This window comes from Rhamphochromis longiceps, linkage group LG15, assembly GCF_057381845.1.
Source record: "Rhamphochromis longiceps isolate RC_006_pf linkage group LG15, R_longiceps_female_GT1.1, whole genome shotgun sequence".
Classification (NCBI taxonomy): Eukaryota; Metazoa; Chordata; class Actinopteri; order Cichliformes; family Cichlidae; genus Rhamphochromis; species Rhamphochromis longiceps.
Window position 1 is genome coordinate 18,130,002 of NC_140571.1, and position 15,919 is coordinate 18,145,920.

At 40.3% G+C, this 15,919-nt stretch overlaps 1 protein-coding gene across 2 annotated transcripts in view; it reads left to right on the forward strand.

Annotated features, from left to right (window-relative positions):
- The first annotated feature begins 9,041 nt into the window (after positions 1-9,041).
- esr2a (estrogen receptor 2a) overlaps positions 9,042-15,919 on the forward strand; it is a 30,257-nt gene continuing 23,379 nt past the window's right edge. The window contains exon 1 of one of the 2 annotated variants that reach the window (XM_085383027.1): positions 9,042-9,243. The gene's annotated coding sequence lies outside the window, so the exon portion shown is untranslated. The remainder of the gene's footprint in view (positions 9,244-15,919) is intronic. The other variant, XM_085383028.1, reaches the window with a different exon arrangement.

The window sequence follows — 15,919 nt, forward strand, 5'->3', positions numbered from 1 at the left end:
AGCCAAAGTTTGGGCAATTTTTTGGTCTCAACCATTCAGGCCTCAGTTACCATGTTAAATGTTGAAGTTCAGAATAGTTCAACTAGACTGAGGACTGAACAAAAATGGCTTGTTTGGAAGAGTTGCCAGAGAAAGCCTGTTCTTTCTAAAAATAACATGGCGGCATGGCTCATGTTTGCAAAGCTGAATCTGAATATATCACAAGACTTCTGGAGCAATGCCCTTTAGTTAAGTGAGACCAAAGTAGTTATGCTTTGCCATAATTCAAATGCAGCATGTCATTAAAAGCACCTCATGCTAACTGCCACAGACAGTAGCGGAGGGGTGACGATTTGGGCTTGCTTCGTAGCCACCATGAAGTCCTCCACATACCAAATACCTCAAGGTTCCTGATACAAATCAGAAAAGTCATACAGAAAGCAATTACATCAAGTTGTTGCTGCTAATGTTGGTAATAAAAGCTATTAAATCAGCGGGTTAAAAAGACGTTTTCATTGAGTCTGTGCTGTCCTGTGAAAAAAAGTCCTGCAAAACCTATTTATTACAACAATAGCTGCCATTTGAAAACAAATACCAACATTTATTAGGAAAAAGCATTTCTTATACTCCCAGTCGTTATACACAAGATTTGAAAAAAAGCCCAACTACTAAATAATACTTTCTAAAAATATAAAATTGCTCAGGAGGTCAAGAGATATATGAAAAAACAAACCTGAAGGTTAAGAAAAATCCACACAAAGCCAGACAAATATCCTACAACGTGTAATGTTCAGTACACATAAACAAATATTACATTTCTCAATGTAAAATATTATACCTCAGATTTAGTTAATATTCTGTCATTCATTTGACTTCATTTTATGGGAATATTTCTATTGTCTTATCCACTAACGCCAACTAAATCTTTTGCTACTGCATGATTTCTCTTGAAACAATGAATTGTGCACAGCATTGTTTGTTTTCTTTCTTTCACCCCTGGCTGCAGATTCATAAGCAGTTTCCTTTCTGAACTGTCTAATGGTCTAATGAGCTCAGAACTAACTGCACTGAGAGTGCAGGCATCTAACACAGAACTAGCTGAGAAGTGTGTGAGCCCAAATATGCTCTGATAATTCTAGACAACGGGGAGTAGCAATTTTAATACATAAAAATGTTAATTTTACAGTACTCGATACAGTTATAGATCCAGAGGGTAGATTTCTAATTATTAAACTATCAATATTGAACAAAAAACTATGTATTGTTAGTATATATGGTCCAAATGTTGATGAACCCTCATTCTTCCACGGTTTTTTTAGTGCACTCTCTGAACACCTTGATTGCACACTCATTCTTGGCGGTGACCTCAACCTTGGACTAAATGAAGAAATGGATAGGCTCAACACAACAGGAACTCAGCGTAATTGGCAGTCCACAAATATAATCAAACAGTATATGAACGACTTTGGTCTTTGCGATGCATGGCGCTCTCTTCACCCCACCAGTAAGGAATATACTTTTTTCTCGCATGTTCATCACTCTTACTCTCGTCTGGATTATTTTTTGGTCAGCAGCTCACTGCTGTGTGACATTTCAGACACTGAGATTCATCCTATAGCTGTCAGCGATCATGCTCCTGTATCTTTAACACTAATGCACAAGAATAATACTACGCCAAGTAAAAACTGGAGATTTAATATATCACTACTTATAGATGAAGACTTTATTAAATACTTTAAAAAGGAATGGACTTCATATTTAGACTTTAATGACACTCCCGGAATATCTGCTTCTGTTCTATGGGAAGCAGGGAAAGCTGTGATGAGAGGTAAAATAATTTCTTTCTCATCACACAAAAAGAAAGAAGAAAACAAAAATATTTAGGAATTAGAAAAAAACATCAAATCACTAGAAGAAGCCTACGCGTCCCACCAAGATCAGGAAACATTGAACAAAATATGCAAAACAAAACTAGAATTAAATGAAACTATTAATAAAAAAAACACAATTCCTTATACAAAGACTTCGCTTGCAGAATTTTGAACACAGTAACAAATCAGGTCGATTTCTAGCTAACCAGCTAAAAATAAATAAAGAAAAAATAACTATATGTGCTGCTAAAGATTTATCGGGGAACACAATATATGATCCTGGAAGAATAAACAACATTTTTAGGGATTTCTATGAAACTTTATACTCACCACAAATAAACCCATCTAAAAATGAAATTGATCTGTTTCTTGACAACGTAACTCTTCCAAAATTACTAGACAGTCAAGCAATGGAACTGGATTCGCCACTGACGCCAAGTGAACTCCAGGAAGCCCTGATAAGTATGCCCAATAATAAGGCTCCAGGTCCAGACGGCTTCCCTGCAGAATTCTACAAAGAATTCTGGACAATTTTGGCACCAGTATTCCACGGCATGTTGCAGGAAATCGAGGAAAAGGGCAGACTACCACCAAATATGAATTCTGCCAACATTAGTCTCCTGCTAAAACCAGGCAAAGACCCTTTATTTCCCTCAAGCTATCGTCCAATTTCTCTTTTAAATGTAGACATTAAAATAAACTGCAAAGCTCTCTCAAAGAGATTAGAGAAAATGACCCCCCTCTTAATTCATCCTGACCAAACTGGTTTCATAAAAGGTCGGCACTCCTCAACAAACACTCGTAGATTACTTAATTTAATAGACTACTCATACGATAAAAACATCGAAACCATAATATTATCTCTAGATGCAGAAAAAGCATTTGACAGAGTTAATTGGAAATTTTTATTCGCAACTTTACACAAATTTGGTTTTGGAAACTCTTTCATAAACTGGATAAGAATATTATACAATTCCCCAACGGCTCGTATCAGAACAAATGACCAGACATCCTCCAGCTTCTGTCTCCTGAGGGGCACCAGACAGGGATGCCCACTCTCCCCTTCACTTTTTGCAATTTTTATCGAACCTCTAGCAGCAGCATTTAGACAGGCTACAACAATTAAGGGCATAAAATGTAAGAACATAGAACATAAAATCAGTCTCTATGCGGATGATGTGTTGCTTTTTCTGCAAAACACACAAACCAACCTCTCTGAGGTAATTACTTTAATAAACTGGTTTTCAAGAGTTTCAGATTATTCAATTAACTGGCCAAAATCTACAGTTCTCCCCATTAACTGCTCCTTCCATAATTCTTCCTCTGCCCCACTGCAATCCGGAAATATTAAATATTTAGGTATTAATGTCTCTCCTAAGCTTTCAGACTTAACTAAACTAAACCACATCCCACTTCTAAAGAAAGTAGAAGGCGATCTGACTAGATGGAAATCTTTACCCATATCACTCATGGGAAGGGTCGCCACTATAAAAATGATGATCTTGCCAAAAATAAATTACTTATTTTTGATGATCCCTAACAAACCATCACAAGATTGGTTCAGATCTCTGGATTCATATATTTCCAAATTCCTTTGGAAAGATAAACCCCCGCGTATTAGCTTAAAAACGCTACAAAGAACCAAGGATAGAGGAGGATTAGATCTGCCTAATTTTCACCAATACTTCTTAGCCAACAGGCTTCAGTTCATCTCAGAATGGTTAAAACATACCTTCTTAGTTGAGCCCTGGCTAGATGTTGAACAGGCACTATGCAAGGATCTAGAGATTTCAGACCTACCATTTATTAGCTCAAACATCAAAAGACATGAATGCTTTAAAAGTATCAACATCAGCTTTTCTCTAACAGCATGGTGGGAGTTTCTAAAAATAACGGAGTCTTCATTAATCCCATGCAAACGTACACCTATCTGGAATAACCCTGACATATTACAAAACAATAATATGATTAATTTCCCAGAATGGAGTTGTAAAGGAATTAAATACTTAGAACATATATTAGAGGGAACAGAATTTATTCCATTTGACAGACTAGTTGAACAATATGGGATCAACAAGACAAGGTTTTTAGAATATCAACAAATTAAATCCATAGTAAAAAAGAAATTTAACCTCAGTCAAGTTGAATTACAAACACCACTAAGTGCGGCACATTTTCTTACTCTTAAATCCCCCAAATTATTATCTAAAATATACAGAACACTTTCTAAATTAGATGAATCAATATCCCTTCCTACTGCAAAGTGGGAAGCAGATTTATCAGTCAACCTAGACCAAAACTTCTGGTCTCAGATTTGCTTAAAAACTTTTAAATTAATTAAAAATCCCAGTCTGCAATTAATACAATACAAAATACTTCATAGAGTGCACTATACAGGTCATCGGATGTTCAAGATGGGCTTTACATCTTCCAACAACTGCTCACACTGTCAAGGCAATACACCAGACAATTACATCCACGCTCTTTGGTTCTGTCCACCAGTGCAAAAGTTTTGGCGCGAGATATGTGAAGACTTATCAAAGTGTCTGAAATGTAACATTCCAACTTCCCCCTTAGTGTGTCTACTGGGCAGCTTAGATAATGTCACTTCAGAAAAGAATATAGCCCATATGATCTTCACTGCCCTATGCATAGCCAAGAAAACAGTCCTCATGAACTGGAAAAATAAAAATAATCTTAATTCTAACCAATATAGAAATTATCTATTAGATTACATTAGTCTTGACACAGCCTCTGCCACCACATCAGATCAATTGCTCTGGGCTCCTTTTATCAGCTCCATCACCTAGTGGGGGTGGGGGGTCATAGTTTGGTCCCGCCTTCACTGTTGTGATTGGTGAGGGGGTAGGGACAGGCTTAGGGCGTCGGGGGATTCCCCGGAGGCATCTTCCTTGGGGGGCTCAACCCGGGGTAGCGGTCACGTCCGGTTGGGGGCTCTGTTGGCTCTCAGGTGACTGTTTCCTCGCGGCTGCGTGCAGCGGGGCTAGGGGAGGGTCTGTGCTGACGGGCGTGGGTTACTGACCTGGTAGCCTGGCTGCCCCTGGGTGGGTCCGGGATGGGCGTGAGGTTCTGGGGGCGCTCCGTCTCTGGGCTGGGGCCCGGGCCGGGCCTCGGGGGCTTGGGTCCTGGTTGGTGTGTTGCCGGGGTTGTGGGCGGGTGGGTGCATGGGGGCCCGGCCCTGGAGCAGGGTGCCGCCGGTGCGTCGAGCCGCCTGGGGGGCTCTTCAACTGGTGGGGGGGATGGTCACATCTTGCAGGAGCTTTCTTCTCTTCAGGAACTCTCTGCAGGAGGGGGAGATACAGGAGAGGTGGAGGAAGATCTCAGCCTGGGCGTTTACCGTCTTATGTAGTCTGGAAGATGTGTGGATGGTGGGGTGGGTGCAGTTTTCTCTGTGGTGGGGTTGGGTGGACTATCCAGGGCTCTGTGGAGCCGGAGGGCGCTACTGCACTGGGCCCCGGTCTGATGGGCCTGGGCCCCCCTTCCCTGGTGGGTCGCGAAGGGTGGGAGTGCCTACTGGGGTCAGCGGGGGAGCTGGCCCCAGGGAGGGGTTACCTGCCCCTCCCTTCCTTCCCTCCCCATCTCCAGCTGCCTCCCTCTTCCCGCTCCTCCACAACCACCCACACATGCAGGGCCTTGGAGTGGGGGTATGTCACCAGGGTGCAGAGGAGGCTACCCCCCCCCCCCCTGTCCCCTTCTGGCTGCCTCTGCCTCAATTTTATCCCACAACTTAGACATTCACATTATTCACACTCTCATTACACATACATATAGGATCTTGGGGGTGGGCACAATCACGGAGTCCAAATTACCATCAGGGTGTATACCTCACCCCTGACGTCGTTGCCCACCTCTCAATTTTAAATACACTTAGTCATTGAGGGCTAGCAGGAGGGACTATGCGCTTACCTGCTGCTCCTTGGCAGGTAGCTCCATGCCCTCCTGGGTTTTAATTGCACCTTAGAACACATATGCATCAACATTACAATGAGCGGGTGGAGGGAGGTTTGGAGTCTTCTCCCACCCCCATTCTCTGCGGCCTGCTGGAGCGGGAGGGCTAGTAGGAGGAGTTGGCCGTCCGACTGCGGTCTGGGGTGTGGGGCCTCCCTGCTGCTGCGGAGTCGGGGTGGTCTGCCTCTCCCCACCGCAGGGAAAAGGGTAACACCACCTGGGTCTGGGTGCAATTCCCCCCTCCAGGGGCAAGGGTACCTAGACCCGGTTTGTAGAGTACGCTTGGGGAGTGTGATTGTGTGTACAGCGTCTCTTTATGTCTGTCTCCACGTTGGTTGAGTGTGGAGTGAGTGCATATGAGAGTATGAGGGTGGGAATGGATGTTTGTGTCTGTGTGTGCCTGTATGTCTGTGTCTATATGTCAGGTTGGGTATCAGACGCCACCTCTCTGGGGACACCTCAGGCCCTCCAAGGTTTGGAGGCCTATCTCCACCCACCACCACTTCCCCTGCCGGTGGCGGACTCCCTCAGGTGTCGGTGTGTTGGTGGTTCTTTGTGTCTGGGGGTGGGCGTCCGGGTACACACCGGCTCACTTCTTGGCGGCCGCTTGTCGGGGCCTGGGGCCTGGGGCTCGCTCGGGCCCCTTTGGAGGTGGGGTGCCCCCGGCCTCTCGGCCTGGGGCTCGGTCACTCAGGCACAGCTGGGGGCCGGCGGAGCTCACGGGCGCGTCACTGCAACTCCCCCTGACTTCTGCTCCGCGGCTGCTGGGCGAGCCCTCATCTGGGACTCTCCTCAGCTCTTACTGGAACAGTGGCACGGCTGCCCCTCTGTTGGTCTTCCATGGTCTCTTGTGTTCTGGGGGCCTCTGGATGTCTGGAGTTTTGATCTCCTCCATACCCGCTTCACACCCTGGAGGACGGGGCTGTGACCCCCCCACACTCCCTAGCAGATCATTACATGGAGAAACCTTTGGAATGCAAGCATGCTGATCCACACAGGTATGCACACATGGGTATTCACAGACACGGACTAAAGCTTTCTTGGCTGCTGCCTCAAAGCACACTGTGCGCTGTCTATCTTGCGTGCTGCACAATATCGTTTATTATTTAGTAAATATTGATATCTATGACTAGCTAGTTTATTGTGATGGTGCCTTGTTTTCTCTATTATTATGTTACTCTTTGTTGTTTGCTGTCTCCTCTGTTTGTTTTTTTTGTTTGTTTTTTTTTTTTTCTCCATACAGGTGACCCAGGAGTTCTTTTTTTTTTTCTCTCTCTTCCCCCCCCTCCTCACCGTCTCTTCTCCCCTTTGGTTTTCTTTCTTTCTCTCCCCCTCTTTCTCTCATTCATTCCCCCTGTCCTATTTATTAAAAAAAAAAAAAAAAAAAAAAAGACAAAGGATGAACTGAAGCTCTGCCATCACGTAATGTCGCATACTGCTGTTTCTGATGTCATTTAGAAAAAAAACAAACAAAAAACAAACAAAAAAAACAAAAACAAAAACAAAAAACAAATATGCTCTGATGGATAACACATGCACTGACACTAGTCAGTGTTGCAGGGGAACAACACCATAAACAGGCACTTAATGAATGAAGAATTAATGCGTGTCTCCCATTTCTCCTCAGAGCTGACCTAAAGTAGATAACAGCCTCTGGCAGGAATAGTCTCAGTAGATCAGAATGCAGCACAGCTAAAAGACATAAAGACTTTTTTTTTCAGCTGCAACAAATTTAAGCTTTCAGGAACTGAATATAACATGAGAGAAATGTTGGGAATTAACAAGCAATCTGTGAATAATTACATTTAATTAGATCCAGAAAGAATTTAAGGTTGCAATCAGTTACAATATGATCCCAGTATAAATATAAATCTATCTATCTGTGTGTGTATAAAAATAAAAGCATAAAACCCTATACAATATGTTAGCTCTGTGCCTATACTGATAAAAACCCACAAACATATATTTTTTAAGAATCTTAAGATATTTTTTAATTTAGTTTTTGTAGATTTAGTTTTTGGTTTAAGCTCTACTGCATGGTTAAAACTGGATTTAAAACCAGTTACATTCACTTTCACTGGTTGATGGTAAAAACAATAACCACTTAAGGTGTGGTTTATTTTGACGTCTGTGTGTGTTTCCCTGGGCAGTGCCAAGTTTACGCCATAAAATTAAAAACTAAAGGAAATGGGATTTCCTTCATAATAAAAGCATTAAAGTCTTTAAAAATAATATTCTTTATAAAGGTGATCCGGAAAAAATAAAAGTAGCAGCTAATGGCCAGATTGATCAATATACTGTTTTTCTATCATTTTTGCACTCCGTCTATAAAATATGAGACGTGCAAGTATTTTTAAAGTTTTTGCTACTGCTTTATTGTTGAACACTGTTCAAGCAGCACAAAACTGTAAACGTGTCAGTCGTGCAGTGTTAAATACTAGAGTCAATAAAAATGTACATAAATATATAATTCACTGAAGTTAAGAAGGCAAATGTGGGAAAATTAACATTTATTCTTTTTATATGATTGATTCCAAATCTTCAACCTGTATAATTAGTGTGTCTGTATTTATTAGGTTACAAAGAGTCAAATGCGAGACTACCATTCAGCCAGGTGTCTCTTACATTGTCCAGTACAAACGTGTTCTTTGCTTCAGCTTTTATTCAATTGTTACTCGGTCACCCAAATGGCACATTGCTTCAGGGCTGAAAATAAAGTCACTTTCAGTATTTCAGTACTCTTTCTTTTTGTATTGCTCATTCATGGTGGACCTTGAGAACCATTCATATAGCAGTGACACTATTCAAAACCAAATGTTTGGACTCATTATATGCAATGGGAGAATAAAGCAATTAGAGACATACTGCAGTGTAACCGAGTGCACAACAATTCTAACCAAACAAACAGCAAACTTGACATTTCTTTTCATATCAAAAGACATCCAGCAGTTATTAACTACTACTGTGTGAATGTGTGTGTGAATGGGTGGATGACTGGATATGTAAAGCGCTTTGGGGTCCTTAGGGACTAGTAAAAGCGCTATATAAATACAGGCCATTTACCATTTTACCATTTACTACAAATATATAATAAGTCATTTTCCACAGTTTGTTTTTCAGTTTTTACTTCATAGTGGTTATCTCTTTTATTTTGAAGGCGCCAGCCGGAACTTCCGCACCTAACTCGCTGTCGCTTGCAGTCATTTCCCTAAACGCTGCTGGTCGTTAGCCTCTGAGCTGAAAGCCGCGGTTCATATCAGCGCAACAGGGCTGTCTGTGAACTCGGAGCTTGGACTTTAAGCGGTTCGTGACAGCCCTATTTAATACTTGACTTTACACTTTTACCCACGCATGACGCCACGAGGGGACTCGGTGGGGTCGGCCTGAAAACTTTCCCCTGCCATTGGTGTTTCTGAAGGAACAGGTAATACTATTTTTCACGCGTTTACATACGTTTTGAAGCAGAGGACGCTCACAGACTCCCCGCTGTCCCTCAGATTTATTGTTGCGGGGTCAAATATCAATGCAACAAGGCCCGCACCTGTAGTAGAAAGCGCATGAAATACAGATAACATAGATAACAGGTGGTCAGAATAAACTCCAGCAAGAAATCACTACATAGGCTTTTAAGGACTTTAGCTGACCAGTGTATTTTAAAAATAACCATTCATAGATCTTAACTGGATGTAATCGATCTTTGAAAAGCTTCTTTAAAAGTTTAAGGTCGTATGGATATGATTTAACTGCAAGGAGGCTATTAATACGCAAACTATCTTACTAGTTCCTTTATCGTTTAAGGTCTGTTAGCCTTCAGTGTATTCTTGGATCATTAGGGCTGTAGGGTCTCTCGTTTCTGTATTTTGAGTGCACTTTTGTGGAGAATCAGTGTTTTCCATTTCAACAAGTCTAATGTGAACACAAGGCCACTTCAAAAAGCACTTATCACTGTGTAAACAAGAGGCTGCTATCGGCCAGCTGTCTGCTCTGCTAGGGTCAAGCTCACAGGAAGAATTTCCTTTCCTTTGTGCATATCATACAAGATATGTAGTTATTTCCAGGGTCGTCTATTTAAACAGTTAGCTCTGGTGCTAATAGGTCAGTTATACTTATCTGGTCCATGGCACAGCAGGTAAGAAGTGAAGCTTAAGATTGTGTGATCTTATTTTTACAGATGATTTGGTGTCATTTTTCTTCCCTTAAGCTTTTTTAAAATTCATTTATTTTAGCTTTGGTCTGGCAAATATAACAAGCTTTTATCCCTCTTTTAATTTTGACAGCTGAATAGCTTTACTTTGACTCCAGCCTGGGTGAGGAAAATGAGGAAATTTTACTTCAGCACACAATTTCAGATAATATGATAATAAGTGCAGTCATTAGTTGTGGCCCTGACTTGTCTCAAGATGTAGACTATTAAATATTAGCAATTAAATTAATATGAGGCCAGTGTGCACTGACTCGACCTAGAGAGAAGTGGTGTTTTATTATCGACTTTTTGAGTTACAGAAGTTGTTCAGGGGAGGTGATCAGAGCTCTCCTCTCACACTTTGTGAGACTTTTCTTTGAAGAAACAACACTTATTTGCAATGATGATCACTTCTACGGCAGGGATTAACATGCCAGATTTATATAAGTAGAGATCTGTGACCACAGGAACAACTCTAGTCTTGTTTGTCCTTCGATTCTACTTGTTGTTATTCTGTTTCTGTCATGATTGATTGTGCATCCTGTATCACCTGTAGCCATGATTTAAATGTCTCTGAGGTACTCCATGTTCCTTGTGTCTGAATAGAGCTATACAAACAAATGTGACTGTTTTTGCTGTTTAGCATGAGGGAAGCGTTAGTTAAAATTAAGGATGCATCAGTTGTGAATTCCTGGGTGGAATACTGATGTTTAAAACAGCAATTTGATAGATAACTGAAGCAGAACAATACCTTTTTTTCCTGTCTATTTTTCCCTTGAATATTAACGTTTTGTGCCAGGAAAACAAATCAGCATAAACAGAGAAGTACTGACCACTAACACAGGTAGATGACGTCTTATTTGTGGAAATGCTTATTTCAGTCAGTAATGCTATTATCTGCTCATACAATTGTCTTAATGCCTAATAATTAGAGAACAGATTAGTATTTCCTATTTCCATTTCATTACGGACCCTAAAATGCCAATAGGAAATAACAATACAGCTAATACCGACTATTACAGTGCAGTTCCTTCAAATTAGTTGAAGGAAATAACTACAGCCACTCGGGAAATGTATCACTTATTACTTCTATTGGAACAGATCTTCAGGTATATTTCTACTTTTTTGTTGTTGATCTATCTGGAATTGTCAGGCAGGTGAAGTTAGTACTGCTTTTGTCTTGGCTTACACTAAATTCAGAAGTCTCCCTTTGTATCTATTAAATCCATCTTGAATAATTGCTGATTATGTTGTACAAATAAGCCTGGAAGATTCAAATGTATTGCATTCTGGATCAATTTAAAGTGTACAGGGAGACTAAGTAATTGAGTTAATTAATGTTTAACTGAGCAAGTGGTGCAAAGAAGCCTCAAATTATGCATTCTAATTGTTGCCGACTGAAGTGTTTAATTTTCTTCTGAAAGGTATTTGCATATCGTCTGAGACAGAACACTTCCCTGGTGCATTTCAGTGAAATATTTTGCACGTTCTCTGGCACTATCCTACACCAACATCCCCACGTATTTGCCGTGTGCAGTAAGGCAGGACTGTTTTTGCAAAGGCCATTTTTTCCTGATTTTTTAGGAAGGCTGTAAGGTTTTAGGATAAGGGAACGACACGGCCTTGAGATTTTGTTTATTCTGACAAATAATTGGGAACAGATAGTGTTGTTGCTAGTTTAGATTGATTTGACTTTTTTAACGCACGTGTATTTCTATGAGGATTTATAACTATGTAATCTTGAGTCATGTGGGGAAAAAGTACACCTTCTGTGTGTAACTGTAACGTTTTATGTGCAAGAATATAATAAAAATAATCTCGTCCTCAGCAAAAGACGGATAAATCCGTCTCAGCTGTACAACAACACATGACATACTACACAGTGTCTTTTTTTTATGATACAAAAATTAAGCCAGAATACAAGTAGTAAGTAGCAGCCAGATGCACTTGATTCAAATGCCCGGGATTACCTGATCAACAAGCAGGGCAGGCGTAAGCACCTCCTATAAAAGCAAAACTTTTGGCAGTTTGCTGGTCTGGATTTTTCAGGTGTGCATTAGAACAACGCCAAACAGGAAAGACAACAGCCATGAGCCTGAAGAAACAACTGTTGCTGCCCATCAATCTGGAAAGGGTTACTCTAGATGTCAGATAGCATGCTAAATGTCAAAATTCATGACTGAACACGATGAAAAGATTGAACAGGTATGGCCTGCCAGTAAATATTGACAGGAAAAAGCCTCTTACCTTTCTGAATAACAGCACAACTTAGGTTTGCTAAGTTGCATCTGAACAAACCACAATACTTGTAGAGAAAGTGGAGATGTTTTTCGCTATAATTCACTGCACCACGGTTGGAGAAAACGAAACACGGCATGTAACCAGAAAATCCTCGTACCAGTCTCAAGTATGGTATTGGATGGGAGATGATTTGGGCTTGAAAGAAGGTATGCTTTCTTTTCCACATGATGCATAGTCTCTGAGGTTTCTGTCTGTATAATCCACCACACGACATCATTTTTGGTGAGATATCCTTAGCTCTCCTAATGCACTGCAAATGAAAAATATTTATATTCTTTAAATTAATCTTTTATTTATCAAGGCGAAAGAGAGACCTGACCAAGAGGGCCAGCATTCACACTTTAATTGTTTTTGTTGTAAAAATAGAGAAAAGAAGTAGAATAAGTTCCAAACTAGTCAAGATTAGTAGTGCAGCGGTAACCGCTTCCTCGGTCACTCACTATGGGTGCTGTGGAATTATTTGGTTAAGATGCCTTTAGATTAAAACAACATCCATTGCTTAATAAATACTTGCTTCAGTTGGACACAAGTGCTTTTCTCTGACATTTAGAGGACTAAAGCAAACAGCACCCCATCAAATTGGTTTTTAAACCCACAAAGACATGAAAGTGAGGTTTTAGAGATGGCCATAAATCTGCTTCATCATTCAACAAAGATCTTTAAAATTTGAAACCCTTTGTTTTCACGATGCAACAGGTTTTTGTCCTGGCGTCACTGTCACTTTGTAACAGAATTAGCTGGAGATGCAGAAATGGTAATAAGAATCCTTTAGTAAGATTTCCCAACTGCTTGACTTGAAATTTAAAGCCTTATAACCATGTGAGCCGATAGTAGGGGCAGCAAGATGTGCAGGGAGCTTTTCTCCCACAATAAGTTGCCAACTTCTAGAGAGTGTAACAGTGAGGAAGTCTGAAGGCAAGGTCAAAGCTTCAAAGGAAACAAAAACTCTTCCACATCTGCTTTTAGCCAGGATTGGTAATTAAAGAAGAAAAACCTTGCCGCAATCTCTTTTAATGTGACTCATCTGTTTTGGGAGGAACATTCACCATCTACAGACACAAGGTCACAAGAATCACTGTGAGACTAGTTGAAGAAGACAACTAGTCCTCCTTCTCCTGCTCTGTTCTTCTTTAATGCTTTCACCAGCACACATTCCTCAAATTACAGGTAATCAGATGCCGACTCGTTATTGATTTATAGGTTTTTGTGATCCATTGATCTACTTTTAATCATATATCATTCCCCAAGTATTAAGGAGAAACCGATGAGCTGGCAACCAGTGCATTTAAACCTCAGAAATTGGCTCATAGGCTTTGATTTTCAGTCATTCAGGAAAGGAAAGGATTATAAACCCATAGAAGAATCAATTATCTGTCATCAGCTAAGGAGTGGATCATTTATCAAACCAGATATGTTTATAAAAAACCATTCAGTTCGTTGTGTGTCGAGGCTAATTTGGGAGCAAGTGTTTGCCTTAGTTATTGTAAAAATCTCCAAATATACTCAAAGTACATGTGGCACATTTTTGCATTTAGTATAGGGCTGCTCGATTATGGCAAAAATGATAAGCACGATTATTTTCACTGAAATTGAGATCTCGATTATTTGACGATATTTATTTAACCCTTTAAGACCTACTATAGAACCAAGTCCGCCAGAGCTTATATTATTTTTTTACATGTTGTAGTGCCATTTGTGGGAGCATTTCAAGTTGCTATACAACTGTTATAGCCCATATTTTAATAATATGTATGCATTAAGTCCATAGTAACTACATTAATTGCAAAAAAGTGCAATAAACTACAAAAAAATTGAAAATCGTTTTTGGTTTTTTTACATATATTTCTACTTGGAGAAATTTAAGAGGTTTATCCCTCAAAACTTTAAATACAAAAAAGTTGCAAAAAATAGTTTACAACAACAGGAAATTTATTTTGAGTGTCTTCATAGTTTTATTTTGGCGATACAGCAATTTTTATATACTGCAGGAAAAACGAAAAAACAATCCTATGATGCAAATTTGCAAAGAAAACAGCAGGTGCATCAAAATAAAATATTTCCAGCAGTGCAATTTGAGTTCTAAGCATCCCAGAAACTATTCAGAAAAGTCAAACATGACCAGTATAGGCTTTTAAGGCCTACAAGTAAAAAAAACTACATTTCCGCAAAAATGACGTCACTTCCGGTTTCGGCCAGGAAATGGCGGACATGCGATAGTTCGCGCTGACCTCTTTTTCACTGTGGGAAGTGTTACGAACAACTGATCGGATCGGCAAAGCGTGTTTCTGGTTTTGTGTTTTGCTGTTTTGTTCCTGCAAGCGCTTTTTATGCAATTTTTGCAAAGCTATATGTTGAAGGACCTAGGACAAGCTGATGGCATAAGATGTAAGTACAACTCCTCCGGTTTCATATGCAAAACAAATTATTGCGCTAGCTTACACGGTTCAGGTTCTACAGGGATTTAAAAATAGTTACGCAAAACGGAGCGTGCTGCTCTGACCGGCTTTAAAGGGTTAACAATGACTTTAAAAAATAATATAAAATAGTGTGCAACACCACTGAAGTTTTTTTTACCTCTCTTTTCAACCAACGGCAGTCACTCTCCTCTCCAAATAACTTCTGCTTAGCTTTCCGAGCTTCCCTCGGGTCCTCTTAATCAGCGGTCTCCAACCTTTTTTTGCGCCACGGACCGGTTTATGCCCGACAATATTTTCACAGACCGGCCTTTAAGGTGTCGCGGATAAATGAGGGAGGGGCTAATAATCGGCTCAGTCATTTTTAATGATCGTTGAAAGCCCAGATCGTAATCGTGATTAAAATTCGATTAATTGAGCAGCCCTAATTTAGTATTTATGAAAATGCAAATTGGTTTTAAGGCAAATTCACCTTCGAATCCGTTGCAGTAACTGATGTTTTTTGGACACTCAAGGGCAGCGAAAACAAGCTGTGGGAACAACAAATATACTGATATGTTCTGTTAAACAGTTGCTTATTTACACGTTCTCTGCAGAAGGAAAAAGTTTAGCATTTATTTGAGCAACATGATTTTATCTTTTGTCTGTTTTTGTTGTTTAGTTTCGCTTTTGGTCTTTGCTCTATTCATCATACATTGTAATTTATCTGTTTGTTTGGAGCCAACTGAACAGATGCCTCAAAATCCACTCGGAGCAAGTACTGAGCTGAATCACTTGGGATTGCAAAATCTAGTCCTATTAAGTAATCTTCCTGTTTTAAAAAATAGAATAGAATAGAATAGAATAGAATTCAACTTTATTGTCATTGCACATGTCACAGGTACAAGGCAACGAAATGCAGTTTGCATCTATCCAGAAGTGCTTTAGCCACGATATAGATATATTACAATATATATTAGCAATAATATAGATATGTGAGTATATTACAGAAATAGGTCTATTATGGTATGTTATAGTCCTCTCACCACTACTGTTCTCCCTCTACACTAACGACTGCACCTCCAAGAACTCGGCTGTCAAACTCCTAAAGTTTGCAGATGACACCACTGTCATTGGCCTCATTCAAGATGGTGATGAGTCTGCATACCGGCAGGAAGTTGAGCGGCTGGTACTCTGGTGCAGTCAGCACAATCTGGAGCTGA